The 11,416-nt window shown below is 38.6% G+C and overlaps 1 protein-coding gene across 1 annotated transcript in view; it reads left to right on the top strand.

The window, feature by feature from the left end:
• Nucleotides 1-10,689, top strand: part of LOC127132027 (la-related protein 6B) — a 60,645-nt gene extending 49,956 nt beyond the window's left edge. Inside the window, exon 11 of the mRNA XM_051060892.1 lies at nt 10,647-10,689. The gene's annotated coding sequence lies outside the window, so the exon portion shown is untranslated. The remainder of the gene's footprint in view (nt 1-10,646) is intronic.
• The last annotated feature ends 727 nt before the right edge of the window (nt 10,690-11,416 follow it).

Below are 11,416 nucleotides of genomic sequence, written 5' to 3'. Positions count from 1 at the left end.
CTCAATCAAACATCTCTAGGCTAGGCAAATAAAATCAAGAAGTTGACCTAGGTTGGTGTGACACAAATTGTCACACCTCTAATCAAAAAATCATATCTCCATCACCAAGTATCCAAAAATCACAAACTCTACATGAAAATCACCATCAACATGTCCAAAACAAGCACAAAAATTTTCATGAATTTATTTGCAAGCATCATCATTTCATGAAGGATTTGGCAAGACATGTACAAAATGCATATATTGAAACAAACCCTAGGCCAACTAATTTTCTACACATGCAAAAAATCCACAAAAATCATGATAAAATTCTACACATCATCAGGAGAATGGTGAAAAAAACCTCACCAAAATTGGACAAGTTTTGAGCTCTCTATGATTTTCTAAGTCATGGCATCAAAATGAAATTAAAATGAAAAAGAAAAATGAAATAACAATTAATTTAATGAGACAATGGCAATCTTGTAAATTTTAAAACACCGGCCAAAACGGCGCCGTTTCAGTTAGTGGCCAGGGCGTGTTCTGATTGGTTGATGGTGGCGCCAAACAACATTTCAAATGGCAAGGCAAAAAATATGGATCAAACACACGTTTTCATCATCTTCCTCGTCCAGAATTTCCAGGTTTTGCAAAAAAACGAAAATCATCAAATCGCAACCAAAATCTACAAACTCCATATCCACGTGTTCGTCTTTCAACATAGATCAAAGATATGTAACTATTTTCTCCTAATTCCTAACACAGCCACGGGATCGAGCGATTAAAGTTTCACATCCAAACATTCAAAGCATGATATCTCTCTCAATAATTAACCAAATCCAAAACTACGAGTTGCATGTTGATCTATGATGAATGAACTACAAAACGCATGTAATAATTTAAGCAAAGAAGAGTTTCGAATTTTTGCACCTTGGAGATGGCAGTGATGAATCTTGATGTATTCGCACGTAATTTTCCAAAACAGATGGATATCAAGGCATAGGAAGTTGAATAGGACTCGTGCCTTAGCTCAAAGATGCTTCAATTGGAAGAACTAGCAAAACTCCATTGATGTGCTCACTTCGAACAGTTGAGATTCTTGATGCCTTTGCCACGAATTCACCAAAACAGATGTGGATTAAGGTATGTGGAAGATGAATCAAAAAGAATTACTCAATTTGGTGAAGAATTGATGAAGATTTGATGAAAAATGTTGATGAAGTTCTTGAGAGAATTGTGAGAAAATGGAGGGAAAAGTGGTTACAGCTCTTGGAGAATGTGAAATGTTAACCAATTCTGTTATGATTAAGGTTAAATACTCACTCCTTAATCCTCCTCTTAATCACAATTACCAAAAATGAGTTGGATTAGCATAATGTGTTTTTAAGTGCAAGGGCAAAATGGTCCATTCCTAATTAAGCCATGTGACAACAAAATGACAGTTCACACAACTTTTATTTTGCATTTGGAGTGTGTTGGAATGGTTCTCATGTCAATTGGCCTTGTACTTCTCAAATTCACATGTTCACACCAAAAATGCACTTAAGTCCACTTGAAATTTGACTTTTTGCATCGACCATTTTTGATGAATTTGGACCATACATCATGAAAGTACATGTGAAATGGAGTTTGCTCATAAAAAGATCACTCATTTTGGACACTCCATGTGAAAGTTATGCCACTTTGATTATAGGCATTTTTTGAAAATGAATGGACCATAACTTGCCAACCATACATGGGAATTTCAAGTTCTTGGACTTTTTGGAAAGGTGAGACCAAGATCTACAACTTTCATGTTGAACAAATTTTCATTTGAAGCTTTTTTGGACATGTAATTTTGTGGTGAAAAACTTTCCATTTTTGGAAACTTTCATTACAAGTCACTTTCTATTTTTGAAAATTTTTGTCCTGACTTTATTTTCTTCATTCTTGAGCTTTGACATGTCAAATGAAACTTATTTCAACATGAATGAAGTGTATCCAACTCTCTCCCACCTCCAAATCCATAAAATCAAGCACAATTGACCACAATTGACTTTTTCAACTGATAGATGAATTTGGCAATGCACTGATCAATCTGAGCCCCAATCCTCTGATGAAATGGCTCAATGACGAAACCCTAGCTTCAATAAGCTCAATAAAACCATATGATGATCCCCATATCCATTGTAGACCCCATCTCCTTGCTATGCCCTGATTGGCCCAATACAACTGATTAGGGTTGACCAGTGGTCAAAACCCTAATCCCAAGGTATCTGATCAATCTTCTGAATCTCTTGGATGATATCAAAACCATGATGATGATGATGTATCATTTCAACCAAGATCAAGCTCAATCTCCTTGAGAATCATGAAACCCTAATTTGAACCACCACCCTCAGACGATTAGTGATCCAGTCTAATGAAACCCTCAGCTTGCATCATGAACTCTTCATCTTCTGATCAAGACTTATGAGGATGACTTGCACAATGTAACCACATGATATGCAATATGCAATGCCTAATGACCTAAAAATGATATGCAATATGTTAAGCTATCCCCAAGAGAGGAGGGCAAATTTTGAGGTGTTACAGCTGCCCCTATTCAATCCATTGTGAACCTGTCGATATGAATAGCCTCGGCTTTCAGATGATCAGGATGAAAAGTGATTGAATACCAAGAACAGACGAACAATTTGCACTCTGATGGGAAAATAATTAACAACGCCTGTCAGAATCGGCGAAGAAACAATCTTGAAACAAGACCCGTCTGGAACGGAGAAAGTCGGCCTGATCACCGAAACAGCGAAGTCGACCTGGATACCAAAATAAATGGTAACACAGGGATAATCATGGCCTGAACACCACATCCACTAGGGATTTTTATTATCTCTTTTTTATGCTTTTTTTTTTTGCTTTTTCTTGAACCCCGAAATTTCCTTTTGCGCAAATGATCCCGGATCACTGCATTTGAACCCCGTTCTCCTGTTTGCCAAAATAATGAACCCCATTCTCCAGTTTGAACCCCAGTCGCCTGATGATTACTCGCGATCGCCAATGTGAACCCCATCTCCAGAAAACACCTCGTGTCTCCTTTTCTCCATTTGAACCCCAGTCGCCTGACGATAACTTGCGATCGCCATTGTGAACCCCGCTCTCCAGAAAATGCCTCAAGATTTCCCTTTCTCCGTTTGAACCCCGTTCTCCAGAAAATGCCTCAACACTTCCTTTTCTCCATTTGGACCCCATTCTCCCATCTCTCGTGATAATTCCGTTGGCAACATCGGAAATAACACCAAACCGCTCTGAGGGCGACATATCAGAGGGTACACCTTCACAAAAGGAAGGTAACATGTGCATCTCTTCTTCAGAAGACACCCATAACGACTTCCACTGGCCTCAGCCAAAGTCTAAGGTGACACATGAACAGAAGACAATCCTACGGACCTCATCCTGGATAGAATCTTCAACTCCAATCTCTATTTGGACCCCGATCTCCAGAAAATGTCTCAACATTTCCCTTTCTCCAATTGAACCCCGATCTCCAGAAAATGTCTCAACATTTCCTTTTCTCCAGTTGAACCCCAAAATCGCGCTGATCGCGTAATATCCTTTGATTTCATTTCCATCTCCGCTTGACAGAAAAAATTTCATCCAGTATCGCACTACTGGAGAACATGGCTAATCTGACATCAGGATGCTAAACTCCTCAGAGTAACATCTTCACCATCCGGCGAAACCAAAACTTCAAGCGGTAACCACGGCTTGAACTGTGCTGATCACATAACACTTCCCATCTCTGCTTGACGGAAAAATTCCTCCAATATCGCACTACTGGGGAATACCTCTGACTAAAACCACGATGCTAGACTCCTCGGAGTAACATCTTGCTTTGCAGATAAAATCACCTCTCAAACAGTAACCACAGTTTGAAACTAGCTTTATGCTTGCAACATGATGCATGATCGTTTTTTTTCTGCGTAATGCTCCATAATCATGGAAATGCTACGCGATTTATTATTTTTCTATGCAACATGCTATGCTATTTTTTCATGATGAATGCATAAAAAGTGTCCCCCTTAAGGGACTCTTCTGAGGAGCTCGAGACACTCTGCTGAGGAACTCGTCAATACTCCGATCTCCACCCTGCTGGGGATAAGCACTGCTGCTGGGAAAAGGTAACCCTTGCTGGGGAAGAACCTCCTTTGCACCCAATCCGCTCGAGAAACTGCTGGGGATAAACACCACCAACGCTCTGTGGGGACATAACAGTCTTTGACTTGCTGAGGATATCAATCCCGAATCTGCTTTGGGGAACCCTCACAGATACCCTGCTGGGAAACAGCCACCTTCAGGCCTGGCGACTGGGGAAGCATCGATATGACACCTGCTGGGGATAACCATCCTGACCCTGCTAGGAAAGCGAATGCCACTCCGCTGGGGACAACCCATGCAATCCATAGGTAGAATCAACTCAGCTGGGGATGCAAATATCAGTCCGCTACGGAAACTCATCCAATCCACTGGTAGGATGAACACTGTTGGAGATATATTTCATTGAAACCCGCTCCACTCGGGGATAGCAACCTTCGGGCCTGGCTGCTGAGAAAGCACCGTTTTCAACCTGCCGGGGATAACCATCCTGACTCGGCTAGGGGAACCATAGACCTTGGATCTACTGGGGAGTTGGTCCTCACAACTCTGCTTGGGGACCTAGCTGGGAAATGAGAAAAGTTGGTACAGAACACCCGTCGACTCGTCGAACCACGGTATCCGCCTCCCAATCTCGTATCAGCTTTCCACTTTTGAGAACTCCCAGACTCGTCTGGACCTTTTCTGCTCCATCATCTTGTATTCCCAACCGCTCCGCGCTCGACGGAGAACGAACTCCTGGGACTTATACAGAAATTTCCATTTTCCGACTTTGAAGAGTCTTCTTGATTAATTTCCAGGATCGTCGTACGTCTCTCGTCGTCTCTTCACCGTTCCTTTACCCATTTATTCGTCCCGGATTGGACCCTGCGGGGAATTTCTACAGACTTTCCAATCTTCCGATTTTGAAGAGTCTTCTTGATTAATATCAAGGATCGTCGTACGTCTCAACATTTCTTCGTCATTCCTTCATATTCATTCGTCCCTGACTGGACTCCATGGTGTTTTGTTTCGTCAAAAGCTTCCACATCACAACCTGCAAGTGAGTGAAAGAATATCTAACAGTTCCTGTAAAACAGATCGTTAGATAAAACCGTGCCCCAGGCGTGTCAAGATTTCAACACTTGGGTCACTCAACCTTCCGAATAAGATTTCAAGATTTCAATCTTATAAACATGCATTGGAAGGGACCTGTATGTCTTAAAATGCAAGGATTCTTTATCACAAACAATTGGATGTTTTTGCAATCAAAGCGGTAATGAAAACAAAAAACAAAATTATTTGACTGAATATGCATTTTATTGATTGGAAAAGTGTGGCTCAAACTGAGCAATACAAAGGAAGCAATTCCTGAAAAGAGGTAATTGCACACAAAAGGAAAAATCTATCCTAATGGCAATGTGAAACCCGTGATCTCATCGAGTTCCAACTCGGTTACACCCCATATGTCCTCAGACTCTCCATGCTTTCTGCCTTCTGAACAAGACGTTTCTGATTGATTCCTACCGGGTATTATCCATGATGCTTTAACCAAAGCGCAAACGATCATGCGAGACGCAGTTGTTCGTTTCAATCCCTCTTTTGTCTGGACCGCCCTTTCGGGATATTAGTGTGAATGCTTTCATGGGCGTGTGATAGGCCCAAAGAATGATTGGAAAAGGTCCAAAATCGTGCATGAGTGATGCTGAAAGCTTAACATGAGGCCATGCAAATGTATTTGAAAGTTGGTTATGAGAATCATCCAAATGGGACTAGGCAATGAAACCATGCGCAAGTCCTTAAATTGTTTTCCAAATGCCATGATCTTGGACTCTTTGGAAAGGTATCATGAAGGGGAACAACTTTGCTGTTGAAGACTTTTTCGTTTGGAGCTTGGATCATGATGAATTTTAAGGTGGAAGTTGGAGAAATCAAACATAGTTGAAAAATTTCTTCACCAAAGTTGTAGCTCTTTCATTCCTCTTCAATTTGGTCACTAATTTGACACCATTTGAATCTTGCACGAGGGAGTTATGGATTTTAGAAGTTGAGTAAAATTGCTTGTGCAATGATGATGGCCGCAAAATGACCTGTAATGTTTCCTCTTGGCACATGCCCTTGGAAGTAGATTTTGACATTTATCAAAATAATCAAAGTTGGAGAATACATCTAAGAATTTATCATGAAACTTGGATGAACTTCATATCATAAAATTTGAGCAAGTTATGGTTCTTGGAAGTTAACCTTCCATCTAGGGCACAAACAAAATGACCTATAATCTTTCACCATAAAAAATGAATTTCGAAGAAAAATTAGCTCTTGACGCAAACGTGAAAGTTGTTTGGAATGTCATAAAGAGTAACGTTTATCTTGGAAGCATTTTCATATGGAAAAATTTGTAGAAGATAGGGTGCAGGGAACCCTAGATTGGACCAGTTGACTTTCTCTAGTCAACTTCTTTGAACCAACTTGCAAAGTTGAAGTTCCTTTGATCTTTGGAGCTCATGGAGAATTATATATGCTTGAGATGATGTAAAATGGAGTATACCTTGATATCTTTGACCAATTGTTGAAGAAACTTGCTGAAGAAGTCACACAAGATACCCAGATGAATTAGGGCTTCCAAGGAAAACAAGCTTCAAATTCTTGATGAATTATTGATCAAAATGATAGATAAAGAACATGGGGATCCATATATGATACTTATAAACATTGTGAACCTTTCCTTGAATGATCTCTTTAATTGAGGGTCTCAAACCCTAGACACGAGCTTGATAAGGCACATATGGACACACACACACACACCCCTACAAAAGACACAAAGCTACACATAGACATATTTTTGGTGTTTTGGTTAATAAGCAAAGCAAAAAAAAACAATCAAAAGTGCTTGGTGATCTCTCCCAATGCAAACCTAATGAATGAGGGGTGATGAGGATACCAAGGTGTGATCCCAAAGTTAATTTAAATGATGGGATAACATGAGGGATCTTAGGGTTAAAATTGGGGTCTTATAGCTTCCCCTATTTAAGGATATTCTAGTTGAGGATGTGAAGGTTAAAATCTTCGTATCAACTTAGTAGAATGAACTTAAATAACAACATAAAGAAACAAATTTTGGTCCCTAAAAGACCTCATGATGCATATGATATGAGTGCAAAAACAATCTTTATGGGGAATATGTTGCCACAAAGGAAAATAATCTGGAGAGACCGAAAGTCCACAGGAGCACAATACATTCCTTAAGGAAAACTCACCAGGGAGACAAAGACTCTGGGATAAAAGCTATGCGTAGGCCAGACTACAACTTGAAAACTTCTGGAGACACGAAGGAATTTTCATGAAAATAAATCAATGGAAATACTCGGACCGGGGAAAAAGGAATCTGCAGGGGACGAGAGTAGATCAAAACAATGCCGAAATACTCAAGCTAAAAGGAAATACGATTTCACAAAGAAATACGAACCCAAACTCAATTGGGGAAGAAAATCTTCAACACCTAAGTAAAAGAGATATATTATCTATTACCTGTTACTAGGTAAGAAAATAATATACTCAGACAGAGGGACATTCGTTACCGGTTAGGGTAATCATACCAAGGATGACTCGCTGAGGAAAAAGAGGCATATTCATTACCTGTTACAGGGTAAGAATAACCTGTTGGGAAAAGGAAACCAAATAGGATTTACAACTATATGTTACTGGGCAGAAGACCAAAGAGAGAGTATCCGTCACCGATTGAAGTGAACATATCAAGGATAAACTCAAATGAAGAATATCTGTCACCGGTTAAAGTGAACATATCAAGGATAAACTGCCATGGAAAATGATTTACAACTACCGGCTACTGGGTAGAGTACCAAAGAGAGAGTATCCGTCATCGGTTAAGATGAACATATCAAGGATAAACTCGAAGGAGAGAATAGGATTTATATCTATCATTTACTAGGAAGAATACCACAAATAGGAATTACGACTACCAGTTACTGGGTAGAATACCAACAAAAAAGAGAAAATCCATCACCGATTAAAGTGAACATATCAAGGATAGACTCAGCAAGAGAAAGGGGTTTACAACTATCTGTTACCGGGTAGAATACCAGAAAAAAGAGAAAATCCGTCACCAATTAAAGTGATCATGTCAAGGATAAACTCTCTAGGGAAAGAAGGAATTATAACTATCTTTTTACTGGGTAGAATACCAAACAGGAAGAATATCCATCATCGATTAAGATGAACATATCAAGGATAGACTTGCTAGGGAGACGAAAAATGAATCCGCTGGAGAAAAAAATCAAAGAAGAAATTACCTTTTACCGATTACTGGGTAAATTAACACAGGTAAAACACTCAACATCAAGAAGAATATTACCAGTTACTGGGTAATAAACTCTTGGGGACCAAAAGATCTATCTAGGTAAGAACTAGAAAGAAATGGTCAAACAAGACTCCAACCAATGAGGATATAATTCAAGGGGAGTGGTTCCATCCAGATAATGAAATGGGGGAGGATACTGAAATAATAATCATCCACGAGGCAATAACTCAGTGGAGAAGGAGAAAGGATAAACTCTTTCTGCTTAAGAGGCTAACACTCTACATTTGAATGAGGACAGACACACCAAATCTACACGGGGAAATAATATCACCAAAGCAAGGGATCAGAAGAAAAGGTCAATGCGACAAAAAATGCATAACGAAATATATGATGATATGCTTTATGCATGTATATGCATAAGTATGTATATGATTATGCTGATAAACAAGCACAAATGATACAAATAACGAAGATCTGGATCATCACAACTAGATACTCGGCTAATCTCGACAAGATGGAAACACCAACTGGAGAACCTGCTAGAGGTGAAAATAAATCACCGAGGATATAAATCCTAACTCAAAATAATATTCAAATCCTAGGGATGGCACACAGCCATAGCTCAAGGAGAATGAGAATACATTAATCCAAATTAACTTTTTGAAATCGGTTGTTCTTAAAGTAAATGCCTTACTATTTAAGAAAAATGTTTGTTCATTAATTTCTTTATTTCAAAATTATCATCATAAAAATCCAATTTTAGAATAGAAACAAATAAGAATATGAAACAATTGGATAAAAGCTCGACTTCATTTAATAGAATGGTAGTCCACAAATGGCGGGACTCCCTGGATCTTTACAAAGTTTGAAAATGGTAATTTACATGGAAAATAACTACATTGAATATAATGACCACTACTCTGCCTACCATCCTTGAAATCCACTATGTGCTTGTCTTCAGTTGAGAATGATAAATTCGAACCAAATGACTACTCAAAATTGCTTCTAAGATTAGGACTGATCGAATGTAGTTACTTGCCATAATCCCTAATTTTTGCCTAGATTGCCCAAGGTGGGGTACTCAATCTACCGGGATAAAATTTTCTGTTTCATGTCTCTAACTTTTGCCTGGATCACCCTTTCGGGTTTTCAATCCACCGAGACACTCATTTTTTCCTAAGACGCCCTTTCCGGTTTTCAACTTAGCAAGTTGTTCTTTTCTTTTTCAGGCGAAGTATTTCTTGATTGCATCGGCGTTCACAGGACGTGTGAACTCTTCACCATCCATAGTTGTAAGAATCAAAGCACCACCTGAAAAGGCTCTCTTAACAGCATATGGGCCTTCATAATTAGGAATCCATTTACCCCTAACATCAGGTTTGAATGATAAGATCTTCTTGAGCACGAGGTCACCTTCTCGGAACACACGAGGTTTGACCTTCTTATCAAAAGCTTTGTTCATTATTTGCTAATAACTGACCATGTCACATGGCAGTCAATCTCTTCTCTTCAATTAAATTCAACTGATCATATCTGGTTTGACACCATTCAACTTCTATCAACTTGGCTTCCATCAATACACACAATGATGAGATCTCAACCTCAAAGGGGAGCACAACTTCCATGCCATAAACAAGAGAGAAATGGGTTCTAAGTATCATAACTAGTCTCTTTGAGTATTGTATGCTCTCTATCATCCCTTGTTAACTCCATGAGTAAAATAATACAAGTTGTCGTAGTTTACGTGATTGTGCTTGGGAACCGTTCCCAATATGTTTAAAATCCTTCTAATTTCCAGTATTTTTGATCTCTTTTTGAATGAAAGACACGTTATGTTGTGAATTATATTGTTGCATCATTGATAACATATATCCAAAAGCACAATAATGCGCTGCTGTTTGATTGATTTCCTTTTTCTTTTGATCACAGTTCCTTTATCTAAGCAGGGAGAAGAGCCTAGTTATGAAAAAGAGAGTGGACAGAAGAAGGGGCATAGTCGGGTGCGGGCTAAAGGACGCGGTTGAGTTCATTGTCATCAAAATGATTGTGTAAATCACTTGGGAACTCTCCTTTCAAATAATTCATATTTTACTGATCAAGTGGTTGCCAAGTAACCTCCGGGTCCACGCATGCCAGATGGTACTAGAGGATTTTCAATGGGTAGAGGGAAGCCTATAGTTGTTAATATAGCATAATTTTGTTTAATCAAATTCCTAAACAATTTAACATTAGAGCAGAGGTTGTTATAGTACTAGTACTACTAAAAGGGAAATTCTCAAACATATATTTTCTTTTTATTGTGGTATTTTCCTGTTTTTTTTAGATGCTGTAACGCCTAGATTATTTTTTTTCTTTTTTAAAAGACTCACAATATGCTAGTTAACATTAAAACTAAACTTGTTTAAACAAAATTAAAAATTAAAAATTAACTAAACATAGTGACAATTCAAATTTCGCATTTTAAATTTACTTGAATGGTCACAACAAGAGATGAAGAAAGATTCCAGGATCAATGATATTTGGACTCAGGATGCTCTTCACACATGATTGGTAGGAGAGATTGATTTGTTAACATGAAATCCTTAATAAAGAACATGGTAAAACTCGCATATGATAATACTCTAGTAGCTGAAGGTATTGGTGATGTTCTGATTATGAGGAAATATGACAAGAGGTTAGTAATTTCCAATGTATTGTATATATCAAGCATGAAAAGTAATTTGCTCAACATATGGCAGTTGGTTGAAAAGAACTACAAAGTGTCGATTGAAGACAAGATGATGAGAGTTCTTCACTTAGGTGGAAGGTTAATCTTGAAGGCATTTATGTCTCATAATAGAACCTTCATGATTGAACTTAATGTGATGGTACACAAGTGCCTTGCAACTACAACTAGTAAGGATGAATGGATATGATACTATAGACTTGACCATCTCAACTTCAAAGACATCAGGGATCTGAAGATAAGAAATATGGTTTCAGGGTTACCAGAAACTGACATTCCAAATG

Source organism: Lathyrus oleraceus, chromosome 3 (assembly GCF_024323335.1).
Source record: "Lathyrus oleraceus cultivar Zhongwan6 chromosome 3, CAAS_Psat_ZW6_1.0, whole genome shotgun sequence".
Classification (NCBI taxonomy): domain Eukaryota; kingdom Viridiplantae; phylum Streptophyta; class Magnoliopsida; order Fabales; family Fabaceae; genus Lathyrus; species Lathyrus oleraceus.
The sequence above is the reverse complement of the archived record's forward strand: the minus strand, read 5'-3'. Positions and strand labels throughout refer to the sequence as shown.